Raw genomic sequence first — 22,632 nt, 5'->3', positions numbered from 1 at the left:
TTCCAGAGTGTCAAGGGAGCAACCCAGGACAGAACTGGCCTTCCTGACCAGTCGCTCCAGTCTCTTTCTGTCCCGGGCTGAGATGCTGCCTGACCAGCAGACAATGCCATAATGGATGGCCGAGGCCACCACCGAGTTATAGAAAGTCTTAAGGAGCGACCCCTGAACCCCAAAAGACCTCAGTTTCCTGAGTAGGAAGAGTCGGCTCTGTCCTTTCCTAATCAGGTTGTCCGTGTTTGTAGACCAGTCCAGTTTGTTGTTCAGAAGAACACCTAGGTACTTGTAGGAGGTCACCCTCTCTATGTCCATACCCTGGATGTTCATCGGTGCCGGTGAGGACTGTTTCCTGCAGAAATCCACAACCAACTCCTTAGTTTTCCTAGGGTTGATCTGGAGGAGATTCTGCTGGCACCAGTCCACAAAGTCCTTCGTCATTCCCCTGTACTCCCGATCGTCCCCCTCTGTAATGAGGCCAACAATCGCAGAGTCATCGGAGAACTTCTGAAGGTGGCAGGTTGGAGTGGCGTGTCTGAAGTCCGAGGTGTAGAGGATGAACAGGAATGGAGCCAGAACAGTCCCCTGCGGCGCTCCAGTGCTGCAGAGAAGCCTGTCCGACTCACAGCTCTGCAACCTCACGTACTGCGGCCGATTTGTGAGGTAGTCAGTGATCCATGCTGTGAGATGGTGGTCCACTCCGGCGTCCTGCAGTTTGCCTCCCAGCAAGTTGGGCTGGATGGTGTTGAAGGCACTGGAGAAATCAAAGAACATGATTCTCACAGTGCTCCCAGCCTTCTCCAAGTGTGACAGCACTGAGTGGAGGAGGTAGATAATGGCGTCTTCCACGCCGATGCCAGGCTGATAGGCAAACTGCAGCGGGTCCAGTGCCGGGCTAACCAGCGGTCGAAGGTGGGCGAGGACGAGTCTCTCCAGCGTCTTCATCAGGTGAGACGTCAGCGCCACCGGTCTGTAGCTGTTCAGCTCCTTAGGGTGGGGGGTCTTGGGCACTGGGACCAAACAGACCAAACCAAAAACTGAGTCATAATCAATTTATGGAAATAAAAAGTCACTCAGAGCTATTGCAACATAATCATAATCATAATAGTTATTTGTCGTCAAAGTATGAATAACCTGGAATTTAAACTGAAGCCCAAAAGTGAAGCGGTTTCACATTCATCGATACCCAAGAAGCAGCACAAGAATGTTGGTGAGTACATTATTTTTTCTCTCTCTCACTCTCTTGATATTGTTTTATTGTTGTTTAGTTGTTTTGTGTTAGCATGAAACAATACCAAATAAACAGCAATAATTGGTTAATACAGCAATAAAAACGATTTTGCAAGTCATTTTTATGCTAAATACTGTCCATTCCATCCATCCATTTTCCGAACCGCTTGATCCTCACTAGGGTCGCGGGGGGTGCTGGAGCCTATCCCAGCCATCTCCGGGCAGTAGGCGGGGGACACCCTGAATCAGTTGCCAGCCAATCGCAGGGCACACAGAGACGAACAACCATCCACACCCACGCTCACACCTAGGGACAATTTAGAGCGTCCAATCAGCCTGACATGCATGTTTTTGGAATGTGGGAGGAAACCGGAGCACCCGGAGAAAACCCACGCAGGCCCGGGGAGAACATGCAAACTCCACACAGGGAGGCCGGAGCTGGAATCGAGCCCGGTACCTCTGCACTGTGAAGCCGACGTGCTAACCACTGGACTACCGGGCCGCCCATGATGGAATAATCAATAGAATAATCAATTCTAAAAATATTTGAAAGTGATAACACCTACTCTGAAATGACATTACAAAATTCCTCCCTTTTTATTTATTACATTTAATCTTACTGTTGCATGCCCACACATTTAGTGCATATTTTTTGTCGACTTTTCTCAAATACTGTATCTCCTATTGCCTACCCCCAACCCCTCAACCGTTTCACTGCAACCATTTATGACACCACATGTTTCTGCTCACACGTTTGTGGAAACGGATGATGTTTTTCCTCTGCTCCGCCACGTGAACATCTAATCTCAGATTGTCACTGGGACTCGGCACATTGATGTCAACCCACCATGCAAAGATAACAGCCAATGGTTTCTATCCACTCTTCTTTTCTCAGCCAGCGATTGACCGCGGGGAGGAGACAGCGCAGAGATTGTCTATGTTCGTGAAGAACACGCACTCGGTGAGACTAGAGCAATCTAGAGCAATGTGTCTTTCAGCCTAAAACTCAGACTTCAAATAAATTACAAAATTCTCAGGTATAAGGCCATTTATTTCTAATTTAACTGCTCCTCTCCATAGTATTCACAGGACTATAGTGGCTGTAAAAAATGTTTACTCACCAAAATGCCAGATCTTCTTCTTCTTCTCCTTTCGGCTTCTCCCTTTTCAGGGGTTGCCACAGCGAGTCATTAAGATAAATTTAAAACACTTCAGCGTTTCCCTGAAGTGTTTCTCCCCACTATTACAGCGACCTAACTTGTATAAGACAAAATACATATACATTTTCAAGAGAAGTAAAACGAAATAACGGAGGGAGGGGTTGTGGGCGTGCTGGACCCTATCCCAGCTGTCTTTGGGAAGTCGGCGGGGTACACCCCGAACTGGTTGCCAGCCAATTGCAGGGCACACATAGATGTAAAACTATTCACGCTCACACTTGGGGACAATTTAGTGTTCAATTAACTTGATATGTACGTTTTTGGAATGTGGGAGGAAACCGGAGTACCTGGAGAAAACCCACACAGGCACAGAGAGAACATTCCAACTCCACACAGAAGTCTTAGTATTGCATGTCACTTCAGTGGATTTCTATGCAGGTGAAATAAACATGAAGCAACATTTATCACATTAATCTAAAAAAAAATCGTCTGCTAGCTTGCATGTTTTATGGTTTTCATTCAATTTTATTGAGCTATGCCAGCTCCGGTCCTCGAGGGCCACTGTCTTGCATGTTTTGTATGTCAAATGATCATCTGCAAGCTCTGAAGAAGCCCGCGAACCACCCTGATTCTTTAAATCAGGTGTGTTTGAGTCGGGAGACAAATAAATCTGTACGTGCAAAGAACTAGCATTCAGCTACGTATTTGTCCTGAACATTGCGACAAAAACCCTCGTTGAAGAGGATTTTGTTGGGATTGAAAACGGGAAAGGGCTCAGAGTGAGCTATCATTGCTATCGTTCCATCTCCTTCGATGACGCGCCCGTAGCTGAGGCTGCTGTCTTTCCCTTCACTCCGCCCCGCTGGCCACTGCACGCCAGTGACACCAGAGACGAGAGCCAGAGACAGCACACGCAGCACTGCAAACCTCTGGAGCGGATCTGCACCTGTACTCCGCAGACTGAGGATTTAGGGACAGAGGACACGAGTTGAAAACGGCACGAAGCTGCAACGACCTACCCGTTCAGTTCAACAAGGTAACCAAGCCCAAATATGCTTTTGAACGCTGGTTTATTAATATTACGCACGGATGCATGACAGAAGGTAAAGTAACCGTCTAGCCTGTAGTCATCCTGCAGCATCAGCTCAGTCGGTTGATATGTAAAATTGTATCGTGTGTGCGTGTGTGTGTGTGTGTGTGTGTGTGTGTGTTTGGGTTCATGAATTTTCAAGTGACTAATGCCACTCTCTATGGAGAATACAGTACATTTAGAGGAGTTTACATGGACAAATATATACTGTATTCCGGTGAAGTCCGATAATTTTTGGACAAGAACAAAACTAATTCGCACGGGATAAACAGTGCGATTTTATGTGCGGGTTTGCGTGTGTATATTTAAGTTGCATGAGGATCCGTGGGAACGCCACCCGTTAAAAAAAAATATGTATGAATTTTTTTTTCTTTTTATATTTGAGTTTATCATCCCATGCTTTGGTGGTGATACGGCCTCTCTCTCTCCCCCTCTCTGTCACTCACACACACACACATAAACCTTTGTTGTTGCCTTTCTTCTGCAAGCCTTTCATGAAGCGCCCCATCAATTCTCTTTAATTGTTGTCTACAGTTGGGTGTAGCGGGTGAGTTGCACCCCAAGATTGGTCTCGAGCAAAATGCAGGCACATACTGTTTATTCAAACACATTCTCATCAAATTCACACCTAAGGACAATTTGGAGTCTTCAATGAACTAACATTCATGTTTTTGGCATGTAGAAGGAAGCGTGTACCCAGAGAAAATCATCCGAATAGCAAAATGTCACCTTTGCTGTTGTCTGAAGTCCAGTGAGCCTTTCATGTACATCAGGCATGTCCAGCTCCGGTCCTGGAGGGCCACTGTCTTGCCAGTTTTCCATCTTTCCCAGCTGCAACACACCTGATTCAGATGAGCAGCTCCTCAGCCAGCTCTGATGCAGCATTAGAACGATCCTGATGATTTGAATCAGGTGTGTTGCTCCTGGGAGAGCTGGAAAACAGGCAGGACAAGCGGCCCCTGAGGACCGACTTTGGACACCCCTGAATTGTACACTGTCTCGATCACTGATGTCAAACTCAAGGCTCGGGGGGCCTGCCACATCATTCTATGTGGCCTGCCAAAACAAATTACGTGCATCATTTTTCTTGCTAAATACATTGATATATTGCAAGCATTTCTTTGTTTCCATTCCCTCTTTTAAAATAAATGTACCAGAAGTACAAACAGTTTACCGCTCTCCGATTTCAAAGCTAGTCATTCACAGATTTGTTGTGTGCATGTAATCTGAGACAACCATGCATTTATTTGAATTTACACTGTGAACTTCAGTCATAATGGCCCTCCATAGGAAACCCTAACTACGATGTGGGCCGTGACAAAAATGAGTTTGACACTAGATCATACCACAAGGTCCAATTTTCCTTTCGATTCTTCTTTTAGTGTTTCGGTGTGCATTGTTCATGTGCTGGTGCAGAAGCATCTGATTCCCAACAGATATGAAGTCTGCAATGTATCTCTGTCAGGAGAGGAAGCACTCATCAGGAGAAATAATTGTCACAAGTGGAAGGCCGGTTTCATTCTCTCTCTCTCTCTCTCTCTCTCTCTCTCTCTCTCTCTCTCTCTCTCTCTCTCTCTCTCTCTCTCTCTCTCTCTCTCGTGAGTGCAGGCTCCCTCACACACATGCAGACAATATGTCCTCAAGTCTGCTGATCTTGCCACAGTCTTTGGCTGTGAAAAGAGTGAGCATACCAGCCACAGAGCTACTTCACACTGTCAATAGGAAAATTCTTGGAATTTGCCATACATGTTTTCATTGATTGTGTTCCTCAGTGTTTTACACTGTGTAAACTTGGGCTGAAAAATAAGCGAATTGCATTTTTTTCCCCCCATCAATATTGCAATTGTGATTTTATATGTGATGTCCCACATATAGGCGGGCCGGTGGTCCGGTGATTCACGCGTCGACCTCACGGTCCAGAGGTGCTGGGTTTGATTCCGGCTCCAGCCTCCCTGTGTAGAGTTTGCATGGTCTCCCCGTGCCTGCGTGGGTTTTCTCTGGGTACTTTAGTTTCCTCCCATATTCCAAAAAGATGCATGACGGGCTGATTGAACACTCTAAATTGTTGTTCGTCTCTGTGTGCCCTGCGATTGGCTGGCGACCGGTTCAGGGTGTCCCCCGCCTACTGCCCGAAGACAGCTGGCATAGGCTCCGCATGCCCCGTGACCCTTGTGAGGATAAAGCGGATCAGAAAATGGATGGATCGATGGATGGATCTCCCACATCTTTTGTTCAACCAACACAAGCAATAAATGAATCTATACTACAATAAGCAATATCAGATTTATTGTACATGAAGGTTTTGGTCTTATTGGTTAGACTGCTTCAATGACAGTTGTCAACTTACTGAACAATAAGAAAATAACATTCATACTGTAGATAATTTTATTTAATGAAAAATGTCGGCTCCAGCATCCTCGTGACGATAAACAGATTAGAAAAGAAATGAAAAATAATCAATTTTCAAAGTTCTTTTGTTTAACACATAGATCAAGGTGGGGGCGGGATGGCTCGGTGATAGAGTTCATTGCGACCTTGAAGTGTCCTTGAGCAAGATAGTGAACCCCCCATGCTGCGTCATTAGTAGATAAATGAGGAAACAGTGTTTGAGTCCCAAAGGAAGAAAAATGCTATATTCTGTGAGAGCCCACGTATCACTCAGTTATTGGTGATTGGAAGATCAAAGGTACAGAGGTGGAACTTTTGTTTTACACTGTGCAGGGTTGCAACAAGTTTTCAATTGACAGCAATGCAAATCCATGGAGCCAATGATGGTTCGGCAGCGTGAGAAGAAGCACAACATACTGTCGGTAATAGAAATAGTACATATAAGGAGGTCATTTTTCATTTGAAATTTTGAACCTAATGATCCACTGTGATTTAAATCAGCGTTTTCATTTTTACATTTGTAAATATATCACATAACATTCTTGCATCTGGCGTGGAATGAATGTCAAATGAACTGCTCATGCCAGACATGTCAGATTATTATGACAGATACTTTGTAGATGTATGCCAGTAGAAGCGTGTGTTTCACATGTCAATGGATGCCAGTCTGTCAAAGAGAATGTTTTAGAATTCATGTCAAAGCCTGCACTCAGACTGAAAATAAAGAGTAAACTTTCATCTCAGATCAACGCCGATGAGGAGGTTATTATTGATTTGATCGTATCATTTCTGGGCACTGAGCATCACCAGCCTGTTGCAGCAGCTCTGCCTCACTTTTGCTTATTATTTGTGTTGCTCTTATTTATTAGAGATTCAAACTATTACTTCTATTCGCTTGTTAGAAAGCTGCAGTTGTTTTTTTTTACATTCAAGCTGCTGCAACAACCTCGAGTGATGTCATACGTTATGAACGCAAGATTACAATTTTAGAATCCTGTTGCCCTCATACTTTTACTTCAGTCGATGAGAGAGAGGAACATTATTAAAGTCTCCACTCAACAACTTCACTCAACGGACTGCAACGAGAGAAAATAAACCTCGGCGCCCGTATGCTAGTTTGATGGGCGCATACGGGTCTTTCCTTCCTTCTCTGGGAAATCTAACCACTGGTTCATACACCTTGAGACCACCAACGGGATGTTAGTTGAACAGCAGGCGACCAGCAGAAAGTGGAGGCGCTGTAGAGGTGTTTCAATGTCAGAGTGTTTTTTTAAGGGGTGCATCCATCCATCTATTATCTGAGCCTCTTATCCTCATGACAGTCGCGGCTGTGCTGGAGTTTATCCCGTGGTACACCCTGAGGCACACAGAGACGAACAACTATCCAGTTGTCGATAGTTATCGAACAACTATCCTGTTTTTAGGGCAGGTGTGCCCAATACGTCGATCGCAATTAACCAAGAGCCAACAGACTGGTCCCAAGTCGACCGCAAGCGGTGGGAGGAGGAAATGCGGGGGGGGGGGGGGGGGGGGGGAGATTTGTGTGTTTGTGTCTTAAGGTTTTATTTATGTTCGGGCGCCCCGGCTGTTCTATGTGCGCGAGTGTGCGCGAATGCGTGTGAGTGTGTGTGTGTGTGGCTCTTTGCAGCAACACTGTAAAAAAATTGGCTCTTAGTCTCAGACTGGTTGGCCACCACTGACATTGAGTGTTCAATCAGCCTGCCCATGCATGTTTTTGGAATGTGGGAGGAAATCGGAGTACCCGGAGAAAACCCACGTAGGCCTGGGGAGAACGTGCAAACTCCACACAGGGAGGCCGGAGATGGAATTGAACCCGGTACCTCTGCACTGTGAGGTCAACAACTTGCCCACCGGGCTGCCTACTTATTTATTATTGTTATTATTATTATTATTATTGGTGTTGTTGTTATTATATTACTATATATATAAGAATACATATATTCTTTATTGTTTGGTAATAGTTTTGTCCATTTGTTTTATGTTTAATTTTTATGTGCATCGCTTTGCTCCAGCTATGATTTTTTTTTTTTAAAGTGCTCTATGAATAGAGTTGAAATTTTTACCAAGGCTATTTCTGTGTGACTGAGGAGGCGGTGACCAGATTGGTCTTTTTCAAATAGGACAGATAAATGTGACAGGAGTGGAGATGCTGACTGACATTTTTATTTTTATTTTTTAAGTGACGGTTGTTGAAAGAACTTTAAAGTTTGGAAATGGACAAATGGCTGAAAGTTATTGACACTGGTGGAGCCTGAACCAGATTTCCTGAATAGAGGATATAATGCTGCTGATTTGAAAAATGTGTTATGACACCAGAACAAAGTGAACTGTAAACGGTGAGATGGGAGTTTGTGATAAGATGACTGGATGTGGATACTCAGACATCTCAAGACAGTGGCATCAGACAGATATTTTTAGAAGCAGCATGAGTTGTATTTACAGACGTCATTATCTCTGATGTAAATCGCAAATAAACACCCACAAATCTACTCAGACATCTGTGGAAAATGATGCTTGAATCAATTTTGTTGGTGGTGGGGGAGCTGTTATACCGGTTGGCTGATTTCATTTCACAGGCTATTTTTTTTTTTTTCAGTCGACATACCGTTTTACGCACTCTCTTGTTCCTTGGAAAAGCTGTTAATTATCTGCTTTGCCAAAAGCAAAATAAACAGGCAAATTTGCGGTACCGGCACAGGTTACTCTCTGACTGACAACATATTACTATAAAGCTGTCTAATATGATTGTTATTCCTCTAGACAAGGTGTCGAAACCTATTTATAAATATGCACCAACTGCCGTGAGGAGTGGTTGTCTGGGGCCTGGGTCTCTCATTTTCTTATGCTTGAGAGACCCTCTTTGTGTATGCGTGCGCGCGCGCGCACACACACACACACACACACACACACACACACACTGGCAAAGGACGATTTGACAGGTGCAGAATAGAACACTTTCTGCATCAGTGCTGTTGTAGCTATTATTTGCTCTTTTAAAAAGATTTGGATGAGGCTGCATACGATGTGGTCCAGTTTCTTATAATAGAATATAGTATGTTTTGGATTGATGATCCATTCATCCATCCATTTTCTAATCCGCTTACCCTCACGAGCGTCGTGTGCGTGCTGCAGCCTATCCCAGCTGTCTTCGGGGCAGCAGGCGGGCTACACCCTGAACCGGTTGCCAGCCATTTGCAGGGCACACTCAGACGTCCAACCATTCGTACTCACAATCACACTTGGGGACAATTTAGTGTTCAATTAACCTGACATGCACGTTTTTGGAATGTGGGAGGAAACCGGAGTACCCGGAGAAAAACCACACAGGCACATGTAAATAAATTCCACACATGAATTGAACAGCTGGAATTGAACCCTGCACCTCTGCACTGTAAGGCTGAGATGCTAACCAGTCGACCACTGTGCCACCCTGGATTGGTGATAAATATGATAAATATAATATACATATAGAAGGGATCACCCCGTTTTTTTTTATTTAATTTTTTTAATGTTATGTCTCGGACAAACCGAGTTTAGGGGGGGATCCAAAAGCGTAGACGAAAACAAGGTCTCTGTAGGAAAAAATAAAGTTTAATGTACAAAATCGCACCGAATAAGGAGAGAACATAAAGCGCTGGTCCACAATAGGGACCAGAAGGCAAATCAAACGAGTAACAAAAAGCGCTTCCACAAAAGGGCAAGGGAGAAAAATAAAGACCGCGACTACAAACGAAAAACAATGTATCACAAATACACGCCAGAAAGCCAAATCACAAAACAAAACCAGTACTTACTCTACCATGGGTACCGAGAAATACAACGCGAAATCACGACGAGGTCTAAAGCCAACTAGTCAAGGAACAGCGAAAACAGCAATGCAATAGACAATACTCTGACAACAGGTGTACGGTGGAGGGGTCCTTAAATACTGAATCTATTAATTACAGATTGGCAGCAGGTGTGCCAGAAAGTCCGCTCATGCCACCTGCTGGCCAGACCGCAAACAGAAACGTGACAAATGTATTCGTAAACGAATTAACTGATGTTAGTGATCGGTTCATACATTTAGTCAGATGCAGGACCCTGTTTTGGATTGTGCTCATAGGTAGATTTTATGTGTGATGCCAATCAAATGCTGTCATGTCACAAAGCTTTGTTGGCAAACAGGCTTGAGCTGTCCTCTCAAGCCTTGCACCTGTACACACAAACTATTGAAGCCTGCTCAAATGGGCGGTGGAATGGCTTTTCAGACAATCACAACTGTCCAGTTAGTATCGATGACGTGGATGAATGAGAATATTTGCAGGCTAATCAGCTCCAGTGCTCTCAAGGTAGCCTAGGGCTTCCTGAAACTTTGGAAAGACGTGAGCAAAAAAAAAATTCAACCAAACCTGTGCATGTTTATTCTTCCCGTTTTTTATTTTCTGATCTTGGAATACCAGATGCAGAAAGAAACATCCTTGGCAAGTGGAACAAGGTCATTGCTCTTTGAATTGTGTTGATGTGAAGAAAACGGCATTGGGGTGTCCTTCACTTTTATTCTGCTGTGCTTCAGTTTTGTTTTGATCTTCAAAATGCTGTTTTTACATTATTTAATGATGGCAAATGCGGCCCGAAGGTACCAATCTAACAGATCAAGTCAAGCAACCATATGAAAGCCTTAAGCTTGCTCATTCGAGCCGAGGGACATTAGGTTTAGTGCAACGTTTTGCTAAACGCAACTCTAAGAACCACAAATACAATACGGTTACATCTTTATTTATGTGGCCGTTAAAATCACTTTTTGGATCATCACAAAAAAGAGCGAGGTGCTGAAATTGAACTGTTTCCACAGTTGTCAACTTTCAGACAGGAAAGATATAGTCTGCCCCTCTGTCGAAATTAGCTGGAAAAAGTCACTTCTAGCCTGAACAGGATAAGTCAGCGGTCCCCAACCTTTTTTGCCCCACGGCCCGGTTTGATGTCAGACAATATTTTCAGGGACCGGCCTTCAAGGTGTGGCGGATAAATACAACAAAATAATATATAACCTGCATGAAACCCGTGGTATTTTCGAAAAAGAATAATAAACATGAATCATGAAACGAGGAATGTCCTATCTGGACGCAAAACGCTCTGGTCGCTATTGTAACATTTAAACTTGCCTTCAAAATAAGATACACCGCAAATACAAAGTGCAGGAAAAATACAACTCACCATCGCCGCATATTATGCAGAGTGCGCTTGGTGCGTGGGAATCTCCTCTGAGATAAATCCGTATTTTAAGTGGGACTCCTGATACTGTCTTATTAAATGTAGCCTTCGTTTTCTTGAAAGTCATAGGCTCCTCTTCTGTCTCCCGGCTGGGCTTTTTCGTCTTCCCAAAGAAACTTTCCGAAGACATTTGTTTTTTACTCATTTTGCTAGCCCTTGGGTTTCATTTTAGCGGTAACCTGGTACTTGACTGAGAAGTGCGATTTTTCATCCAAAGTCACAGGTTCATATTAGCAGGTCCCCAAGTACCTGACCGGCTATTGTAATTTATATCATGGAAACTACTCCAAAGTGAAGAGCATCTTAAAATCCTAATTAAGAGAAGAGAGCTAATTTTCTCCATTTTCCTCTCTCTTCTTGTCTCGTAATAGATGGTCCATTAACAGGAGCGACCATTAAGAAGATAGTGTGGTTTAATTTATTGAGCCTACTTGTCTGGTGTTTAAGAGCAACCGGCAACACATCATCAGCAACTACATGTACCTGTTTTTGCTGACTCAAGGTTTAATATAACACCCCTGGCCCCCGCTAGCAAAACCCCTTTTCCCATTTTATGCAACTATACAGACACAAAAACATGATGTAGGTAGTTATTATGGCAAAACGTTTGCCCTAATTTATCATGTTCCCCATAAATAATAATCATGTGATGCATACGGGTCTAAGCGTATTACAGACAGTCAGAGATTGGAGTGCGCAATGAAACAAAATTGCCAAATGAATGTTCATTTTTATCAAAATGTAATCAATCGAAGTCTTGAGTGTGGACCAGCAATACTTTCAGACGATTAAATTGAAATTCCTTGCGATCCTTACTGACAGCACTTTTTTTCATTCTCATCAACCAAATTCAAGAAGGTTCATGTTTTCAATCATGTTGTTTTTAACTAGACACCTGCCTTCCGTCAGGGCCTTCAAGGCCTTCTCTGCAAGCATAAACACGATCAGAAACCCAGACCTATATTTACAATTTACATTAAATGAAGTGGAAATAATTTATTTCAAACAGTCTTTCGTCCTCATTTCATTGCGTATGTCTTTACTGTGCGGGTTCATTTCAGCTTCGATGTGTTGCTCTGCACGTATTAGTTCATCCTATGCCTTTGGGACATCGTGTGCAGGCATCGATCACACACATACTGCACAAACACACACACACACACACACTCCACAGAAATCACTGGGTCTTCTTTTAGCCAATCACCTCCGGAAAGCCATCCCGTCGGTTCTGTGAGTTATCCGTCCTGTCATTGGTTTAGCTACTAGTGCTTCTGATTGGTTCAGCTCGACGTGCGGCCGAAGCTTGATTTACAATGGAGGACGACTTTGGACCACGATTGAATGTTCACATTCAAGGCCTACTTTTCAAGGTAAACTGGACTTTAGGAGGCTACTTCAAGAAACACTGCCTTGCAGTGTGGCTTGTTTTCAAACCACTCTTTTTGGGGAGGGGGCGGGGGGCAATTTCAGAGTAGTCATGTTTGAGTGGAGTACGATATAATTTATTCATTTAAAGTTTTCATACTGATCAAAATTGATTGTGAAATACTATACAGTGATCCCTCGCTATTTCGCGGTTCGTTTATCGCGGCTTCGGTGCATCGTGGATTTCACACATTCCAAAAACATGCATGGCAGACTGATTGAACACTCTAAATTGTCCCTCGGCGTGAGTGTGAGTGCAGATGGTTGTCCGTCTCCATGTGCCCTGCGATTGGCTGGCAACTGGTTCAGGGTGCCCCCTGCCTACTGCCCAAAGACAGCTGGGATAGGCTCCAGCATGCCCCGCGACCCTTGTGAGGATGAAGCGGATCGGAAAATGGATGGTACTGTAGAGGTTTGGCGTTCTTGAGGTGATATATTAGAAGATAAGGTAACTGCCTATAGTATAGGTGAAATGCTCTTCTTTCGTGCCACACACCAGCCTCTTTCGTATAGATGCGTGCAGGTGAAATTGCTTGGAAGGAAGACTACCCAGATAATCATCTATGAATCTGCAAAGGTGTTTTTCGGAACAGTCTACTAACACACTCCGCAGTGTGAACGTAGCCCAAGTTATTTTTTTGGGGGGGGGGTGAGGTACATACTGTGAAGTTGTGGCATTATCAAGAGGTAGATTAGATCGCGAAATAGCCACTGAAGGCCCGCCACTGCTGAGTTATGTCATTTACATGTTTCTCACAAGGTGGTCTTTGAGAAAGAAGCTCATATAGGATCCATTTCCAGTGAGGATACACGAGTAACTGTGTCATGGGTCTGTTTCGCCTTTGCCATGTTGCTCTGCCCAGTCCTGCTCCTCCCCTTCCTCCTTCTCTGCTCTCCTCTCCCTCGCTGCAGTGCTGAAGTGTGGCTAGAGGAGGGGCTGAACTCAGCGGCGAAGAATCACCCCCTCACCTGTGACATATCAGCTTGAATAGGTGGCAGCCAGTTTAACCAGCTTCTCCCATTTTTCTGTGATGGAAGATGCTTAATGTTCACACTGTATCTTGCCACATTACTGCTTTTCCTCCTGCCACGCGTTCCAACCTCAATAGTCGCCTGGTGATCTACTTTATATTGTTGTCATGAGTACGTCCTTGCAGAAGGTGATTTTCTGATGTTACTTTGTTTCTTAAGTATATAATAGGTTTGTTTTTGAGTACATTAATTTTGTGTCTTTTCCTTTGGACAAAATTTATTATTTTTTGGTGTCTATCTCTGCTTCCTGGGTCCTGGCCCTTTTGTTTGCCTCATGGCTCATAACAGAATCTGCCGGCCAATACAAAAATAGACCCAGGAAGCAGAGATTTGAGGTATCTGGGGACATGCAGATGACATTTCATCACGTTTCTTTGATGCACAAGAAAAAAATTTGTGTCGCCGAACCGTGATTGTGGGGGCGGGGGGGAGCAAGGGAGCCGTTGATCGAGATAAGCCAGTCGTCTGTTGCCAACGATGGTGTGGGAATCCGGTAGCTATGCAGTCAGACGGGTGTTGCACAGCAAATTTGGATTTTGTGGCAGTCAAAATCATTTGGTTTTATGGTCTGTACACTGCCGCACATCATATGTTTGTAAACATCCAAAGACTTGTAGGCTTGCAGTTTTTCTCTCATTTCAACATTGTGTGTTTCCACTCAGTACAGATGAATCTGCCCATTGCACATTGGGCCATTTTGAAAGGTCTTCCTCACACTCTGAAATCCCATAAAGATCAGAAAGTTGCTTTCCGTGTGATAACGTGAGCTTGTTAAAGTAGTTGTTGCGATCCTTTCCAGTTAGTCTGCTTGTGTACGCATTCTCAAATCTCACCATTCTGCACCATGATGTCACTTTGTTTTACAAACTGGGAGAGGGATCTTTTACCTGGCCCAATTCTACCACGAGGGCATGCTAGCTAGCTATGGCCACATCTTGAAAAATGCATCTTCCCTGGCTGCCACAATATTCCGACCTGTTATGTATTAGGTGTTACTGAGGCTACAGTAATATGTTCACTTGTAAAGCATTGTGGGTATAAACAGTAACTAGTTGGAAGCATGTGCTCAATTGTGTCATGCATTATGAGCGACAGCCTGAATAACGTGTCACTGTGTTCAAGTAACGTGCGCTGTGTTTATTATCCATCCATCCATCCATCCATTTTCCGAACCGCTTGATCCTCACTAGGGTCTGTGTTTATTAAACAGTTAAATTTCCCTGGAGTGTCACTATTATCTGGACCCACACTCTGACACAACACCATATGTGGCAGTGACATCTTGACTCAGTGGGATGTAATCCAACCACTAGAGAATTTAAGTAGATATATTTATGCACCTCAAACATGAACATATAGCGATGTTATGTTAGGAACGGTAGTTTAAAAATATGAATACATTTGGTTGTCGACACATCAATAGCCTCTGAGCTGAGAAAGCAACAATGGAAAACATAATAAATAAGAACACATTTTAATACGTCAGCCCATGATCATGCAGTGGTTAGTACCCAGCGTTGTGGCTGCAGCGACCCTGGTTCGAATCCTGGCCACGGCACGTTCAAAGACCCTGCTTGACTTCTTCATTTGCAGTTGACTGAGTAGGGATTAATTTTTTGGGGTGGCCCGGTGGTCCAGTGGTTAGCGCATCGACCACACTGCAGTTCAATTCCAGCTCCGGCCTCCCTGTGTGTAGTTTGCATGTTGTCCCCAGGCCTGCGTGGGTTTTCTCCGGGTACTCCGGTTTCCTCCCACATTCCAAAAAAAAAACCATGCATGGCATGCTGATTGAACACTCTAAATTGTCCCTAGGTGTGAGTGTGAGCGTGGATGGTTGTTCGTCTCTGTGTGCTCTGCGATTGGCTGGCAACCGGTTCAGGGTGTCCCCCGCCTACTGCCCAAAGACAGCTGGGATAGGCTCCAGCACCCCCTGCATCCCTTTGTGAGGATAAGCAGATCGGAAAATGGATGGATGGATGGATGTTTTAATTCTTAAACATGATCAATTCAATCATTGATGATGATTGCTCAGACATCTTATTTCCATACTTTGTAAGACATCTGAGAATCTAAGGGATTTAGTACAGGTGCGTGTGCTAATGTGCACATACTGCTTGGTCAGAAAAACGCTGTGAAAACTGAATTGCATCTGGCAAACGGTTGAACATTGCTGCACAGGTCACTTTGTACAACCAAGGAGGAGTGTCTAATGTCAGATGAGAATTATCACATGTAATGGGATTTTCTTAATACATTACTGAGATGAATTGTGATTCAGATGTTTTTTTTTGTCTAAAATGGCAGAAATGCCATTTGTGCATGATGAGGACCTGCAAAAATTGAAGAGAAGGGATGGGAAAAACAGATGTTGTCTGCTCAATTAAACATTTTATATTGCATTTTCAGCAATGCAACTGTGGAATTTCTAAACGTTTTAGTTGGGATGACTTGGAGCCAGTCACAAGAAGGAGTCATGCCATTTCACTAAACAGGGGGTGCTGTCCATTTTCAACGCAAACTATGCATATTTTGCATCCAATTACTATGAACTCCATGGCTTTTATGTAGCCCCTGGATTCCTTACATTTATTGCAGCGTTTTTTTTTTGTAATTCAATAATGTTTCACACTTAAGTAACATTTCCAATTAATCACTCATTTTCCCTACCTAGATTTCTGAACTCTCTTTTTAATACCTGCTGTCAACATGCAATTTAGTGCCCACTCTCTGGGATCTTCGTAAAACTTTACAATCTTAGACGATCATATACGACACCCCCACCATCAGTGCACACAATCTGTTAAAGCAGGGGTCTTCAATCCTATTCCTCCTGCAAAAAATGATCAGGATCGTGATCCAGCTTCTGCAGACTTTGCTGATTGTCTGATCATTTGAATCAGGTGTCTTGCAGCAGAAAGAGATGGAAAACAGGTGGGAAAGCAGCCCTTGAGGAATAGGATTGAAGACTCCTTTGTTAAAGTGAACACGCAATTTATAACCCACTATTTGGGATCTTAGTAAATCAGGCAGTTCAAAAAAAAGGTATGTCAGCAGCGAACAGACTGTGGTGCTCCTCCTGAGTCAGACCAAAGTTAGTCTCTGACTCTGCAGAGGCTGTATGCACTTTGAGGATTTTCTCTGCTTTGTTGCTATTTTGTACATTCTAATTTTAACTCTTTTGGGACATTTTTAAAACTCATCATCAATGTCTTTGTCCTCTAACTCAAATCAATTATTGATTGCTGACATCTTTTTTTTGTACAACACATTTTGTTGTACAGCTTTGACTTGTTTCGTGTTTTTTCCCCCTGCAAACTAAGGGTGTGGTTGTACTTTGACAATTTACACTACCTTAACCTGATGCCCGTGCACAACTCGGAGAGTGTGTGTGTTCGGGTAGGGCAAAGCTCGCTTTGGTCACCTTAATTTCTGAACACAACCCATGTTCTAAACCAGGGGTGGCCAACCTGAAAGCAACCGATCAGATGACTGCATCACCGCTCATGCACAAACAACGACGCTAAGCGCTCGTCAGCGAATTACCTCAGATTTTAAGGCAGGGGTGCACAATACGTCGATCCCAATTGACCGGGAGCCAACGAACTGGTCCAAAGTCGACTGCAAGGGGTGGGAGGAGGAAATGGGGGGAATATTTGTTTGTTTGTGTCTTCAGCTTTTGGCCCGTTCCGACTGTTGCTCATCGTGGCGTGCGTGCATATGTGTGCGAGTGCATGGGCACACACACACGTGCGTGTGTGTGTGTGTGTGTGCTTGGGCGTGCGCGCTCAGGCCAATCGTGGAAGTTGGTCGCTTCAAAAGTCGTTCTTTGGGCAAAAAAGTGTGTGTGTGTGTGCGGGTATGATGTGGCTCTTTGCAGTAACACAGTAAAAAAATTGGCTCTTAGTCTCTGACTAGTTGGCCACCCCTGTTCTAAACGATTCAGCAGCTCAAGCATCTGTACTTCCTCAAACACTGGACATATCGTGTCCCCAGTTGGAGTGCCTAGAGCGCGCACCTGCACTCCATTTTTGGTACATTCTAAATAACTGAACGGCACATTTGAACAATGCTCTAAGTTTCCGAATGGTCAGAGTGCCGCTCAGAGCGTATTTCCGAACGTGCCAGATGTGTCTCTTCACGAGAGCGTGAAGTGTAGTTGTGAGTGTGTACACCTGGACCCCCGATGACCACAGCAGCCAGCTCCTCAGCAAGCAAGCACCAGGGCAAGAGCTACATCTGCCACGGCAGCCGTCACTAACCGTGACAGCAGAGGCCATGCCTCATGGTCTCTGATGAAGCAAACACCATATAATTAAAATCATTCAACTTAAAAATAGAAATATAGGCTGTGGCCACTCGTGTCTTTGAAGGTCATGTACAGATCTTCAGTGATGCCCGACTTGTTCCAGCTACAGTCAGCACTTTTAATGCATCCAAGTAGGTCACATAAGTAAACAAGAAAATGTCCATCCAATGCCCAAAACCCATATCATTACGTAAAGGACAAATGTCCAACACCAGGAAAAGAAGTCACAGAAGAATGAGAAATGTCATAACCTTCGATCCAACATTTGACACCGGGAAGTAACAGAAGTAGAAACAAGATGACCTGACTATAAATCAATGCAAACATCTATTTTTTAAAGATTAAAGATATTTACGTTTACTCTTAAATAGTGGGACAGTGACTGCCTTCTTTACCTTATCTGCAAGATGATTCCATAGGAGAGGAGTCTGATTACTGAGAGTTCTACGTCCTATTTTATTTATCGATTCTGGGACTCAATCCTCACTGTACACACATTCTTCCATTTTATATCAACTGGATAACGTGCCACGGCGGATGACAGGTGAGTACGTTTGCCTCACAGTGCAGAGGTGTAAAGGTTCGATTCCGGTTCCAGTCTTCCTATGTGGACTTTGAATGTTCTCCGCGTGCCTGCGTGGGTTTTCTCCGGCTACTCTCGTTTCCCAGCACATTACAAAAACATGCATGGCAGTTTAATGGAATACGTACTTTAAATTGTCCCTCAGTGAGTGTGAGCGCAAATGGATTTCGTCTATGTCTGCCCTGCGATTGGCTGGCAACCGGTTCAGGGTGTCCCCCGCCAACTGCCTGAAGACAGCTGGGATAGGCTCCAGTGCGCCCGTGACCCTCGTGAGGATAAGCAGATTAGAAAAAGGATGCACTGGTTTTGTGTGTGTGTGTGCAGGGATGAGATTTTTCCGCTTTTTGCCGGAATTCCGTTTTTTTTTTTCAAAACGGACCTTTTTTGTTCTCTCAACAGCAGTCGATATGTACAGGGTGTTTAGCACAAATACTCTACCAACTTGATGAGGAAATAAGCGGTGGCATACAGAAATCTTTTTTTTGTTTTCTGGGGAGCCCTGGGTGACCGCCCTCTTTGCCCATAGCAAGAACTGGCCAATCGCAGTGACTTAACATGTTGTCTAATATTGAGAGTTTGATTTATTTATCGTAAATATGTTGTTGAACTATTTACTTTATACATTTATTCATTCATTTTCCGATCCGCTCATCCTCACAAGGGTCGCGGGGGGTGCTGGAGCCTATCCCAGCTTTCTTCAGGCAGTAGGCGGGGGACATCCTGTACAGTTTGCCAGCCAGTCGGCAGGGTACACAGAGGCAAACAACCATCCACACTCACACTCACACCTAGGGACAATTTAGAGTGTTCAATCAGCCTGCCATGCATGTTTTTGGAATGTGGGAGGAAACTGGAGTACCCGGAGAAAACCCACGCAGGCCCGGGGAGAACATGCAAACTCCACACAGGGAGGCCGGAGCTGAAATTGAACCCGGTACCTCTGCATTGCGAGGTTGACGCGCTAACCACTGGCCGCCCCTATTTACTTTAGTTCAATAAATATTTTTTGACATGTTTAAGTGCAATAAATACAAACGTTTGCAAACAAATTGATAATCCATACATTATTGCTTTGGTTCATTAGCTGTGCTTTGGGTTATGAAGAATTCACGTATAGTCACACAGTCCGTGCGGAATGCTCTCACTTCCTCTCACACAATGTAAAGATAATTTGCACTATGCGTCACGTATTTCACATCGAGATACACATCGTTTTGCTTTTTGCTCTAAATTAGCCCTCAGAATGGCTGCCAAGAAAGTGAAAAGTTTCAGTCATTGTGATATTGTCACAGTTATGGCGTGTGCATTGAGCTCTTGCTAGCAGGGTTATCGAGTCTGCCGCACCACAGCTGCATCGTGTCTGCTGGGATGTTTTTGGCTCGATATGGTCACCCGTGCTGTGGCATGTTGGCGGGGACTCTGGCATCAGCCCCATGCCGGACATCTGTGCCAACCACAATTGAAATTGCTGCCTTCTATTTGCAATCATTTCCATGTTATGGTCTTGGGCTCACAAACAAATACTCGAATTACAGAGATTCCACTGTGTAGCTTTAGGAAAAATAAATAAACCAGCCAACACAGTTTTCTTTCCACAAAATCCTTGAATTCAATTTCGTTCTGGCAATGGCCTTGTCTATTTCATTCTTGCAAATGCAAAACAAGACACTGCGGCATTTTGTTAATTACGAGCGGATAACGTGTACTGTGTGTGCAGAACAAAAGGTGATCATCACTCTCTGGTCAGGCAATAGTTAGTCACACAAATGTTCTTTATTGATCTGGCTGGCCTTGCCAGTGCTGATCATCCTGGCCTTTGTGTGTGTCAGTGGGTGTGAATACAGACCACTACACTGCAATGCCACTAAAAGTGACTGTATCGTGTGTTTCTTTGTGCATGATTGATACCGTAGGGCAGGGGCCCTGAGATGCTATCTCTGTGGTGTGTTGAGGTCAGATGAAGCTGAGAGACATCAGGTGTATGTAAATCACACACACACACGCACGTACACACACACACACACACACACACACACACACACACACACACACACACACACACAGAAAGTGTCCCCAACTTTATAAACAGTAGCTGTACTGGCATCGATTTACAGCTTGCCATAAAGCAAGAAATGTGCCCTTAATACAGAGTGGAAGAGCAATTGTCTACAGTAGTAGATACAGTCGAACCTCTCTTCAACCTACACCGTTTGCATTTCTACCCCTATAACGTTCGCATTTCAAATCCCGATTTTACGTAATTCATTTTATATTTGCCGATTTTGCTTACAACCTTTACCTTTATCACGTAAACGTCATTATAACGACCATATTTTCTGAACAAAATTGTGAAAAGGCCTTCGTGCTAGCAACGCTACATATTGACTTGTTCATTGGTGTACTTCCGGAGGCACGACGCACATGGTCTCGGAACATGTCTGGTAAACAGAAGCAAATCTCACTGTCTGTGAAGGCTGAAATTGTCTCTCATTTTCGAAAGGGAGTCTCCCAAACGAAGCTCAGCCGAGACTACAAATTGGTAAAGTTGACGATTTTGACAAATCATCCATAATGGTAACAAAATCATGGCAGAGTTCGAGGCAAACAGATTGAAAGATGATCGTAAAGGGATTCGGGGTGCGACACATCCTGACCTGGAAGCCACCTTTACATGTTCATGTTTTTACATCTATGTGTTCATACTGTATCGTACATTGGATTTGGCGGCCATTTTATTGGATATGTTGCAGCGTACCTCCATTATAACATTCAAATTCGCTATGTCCCTCAAGGTACGTCGTTGTTGTGTTTGTGTGTTTCTTTTTTTTCCCTGAAGAACAATGGCACATTTTTACTTTTGTGCCGTTACCACCTGTGATACATGATTGAATATACATGTAGGTTAAAAAAAACAACAAAAAAAAACACTCAGTCTCTCATTGTCGTCGTCTGATGTGTGCAAAGTCTCTGTATCAAGTGTTACTTTTTCAGTCCAGTATCTTTTATTTTCTTTATTGCCTTGTTGGCGATGCACAAGTCGTTTCCTGGGTGGTCTTTGTAGTCAAAGACAGAGACACCATTGTACTGGTGACAAGTTGGTCTACCTTGAAAGCGAGCAAATTCTTTCGTTTTGTGGGATACGATTAAATGGTACTTTCCCTCCAAGAACATTTTTATTGTTTATTCTTTGTTGTTTTGGCACGATGTGTAACATCTACTTTTGAAATTAGGAACTTTAACACATTAATAACAGCTGCCATTTCCCCCACATAATTTGCAAAATCTTTATTGACATGTTAGTTTTTCATTGATTGACGCATGAAACAACATACTGTAGGCAAGACACAAAAGTTCCCTGAATCTGAATTAGGAAAGAAAAAAAAGAGTTGTAAGATCTTATTATTAATAATTAGAAATAATTAAAGATGCAACAATATAAACAAATATAATCTCACAGTATGATATCAACATGGTTATTAAGGCAACTGTATTCTTTATTTATTTATTAGTTATTCTATATATAAAAAAAAATGAAGAAAATAATTTGCCATAGTATGGAAAGTTAAGTGACAGGAATATTCACCTTTAAAAATACACATAATAGAGAATCATTAAATCCTAACTGCATGTTACTCAAGCACTGATGTAACAAAATGTACGTTGCTGGACTGTGATACTGAAGGCTGAGGGTGGATCTCAATTCTCTTCCCAGTTTTTCCCTCTCCTACTTGTATGTGCAATCACAGCAACTCATTTGAAAGAGAAATGAGAGGAGCCCTGGTGCCCGACTGGTGGAGCACGTCCGCTTTACACAGGTCCAGGGTTCGAATCCGGGCCTTCCTGTGTGGAGTTTGCATGCTCTCCTCGTGACTGCGTGGGTTTTCTCTGGGTACACCGGTTTCCTCCTACATTCCAAAAAAGTGCACAGTAGGTTAATTGATCACTCTAAAAATTTTCACAGGTGTGATTGTGAGTTTGAATGGTTGTTCGTCTAAATGTGCCCTGCAATTGGCTGGCAACCAGTTTAGGGTGTACCCTGCCGACTTCTCGAAGACGGCTCACATAGACACCATCTGCGACCCTTGTGAGGATAAACAGTACCGGATAATGAATGGATGGATGTGTGAGATGAGCCCTAAAGTAGTGATGG

The 22,632-nt window shown here is 43.7% G+C and overlaps 1 protein-coding gene across 2 annotated transcripts in view; it reads left to right on the top strand.

Annotated features, from left to right (window-relative positions):
- Positions 1-3,259: 3,259 nt before the first annotated feature.
- The window catches only part of LOC147193285 (junction plakoglobin a-like), a 159,184-nt gene continuing 139,811 nt past the window's right edge, over positions 3,260-22,632 (top strand). For both annotated transcript variants that reach the window (XM_086133564.1, XM_086133563.1), the window contains exon 1: positions 3,260-3,420. The gene's annotated coding sequence lies outside the window, so the exon portion shown is untranslated. The remainder of the gene's footprint in view (positions 3,421-22,632) is intronic.

The sequence above is a fragment of the Hippocampus guttulatus genome, chromosome 16, assembly GCF_054856545.1.
Source record: "Hippocampus guttulatus isolate MCC_2025c chromosome 16, RoL_Hgut_1.0, whole genome shotgun sequence".
In the NCBI taxonomy this organism is placed as follows: Eukaryota; Metazoa; Chordata; class Actinopteri; order Syngnathiformes; family Syngnathidae; genus Hippocampus; species Hippocampus guttulatus.
The sequence above is the reverse complement of the archived record's forward strand: the minus strand, read 5'-3'. Positions and strand labels throughout refer to the sequence as shown.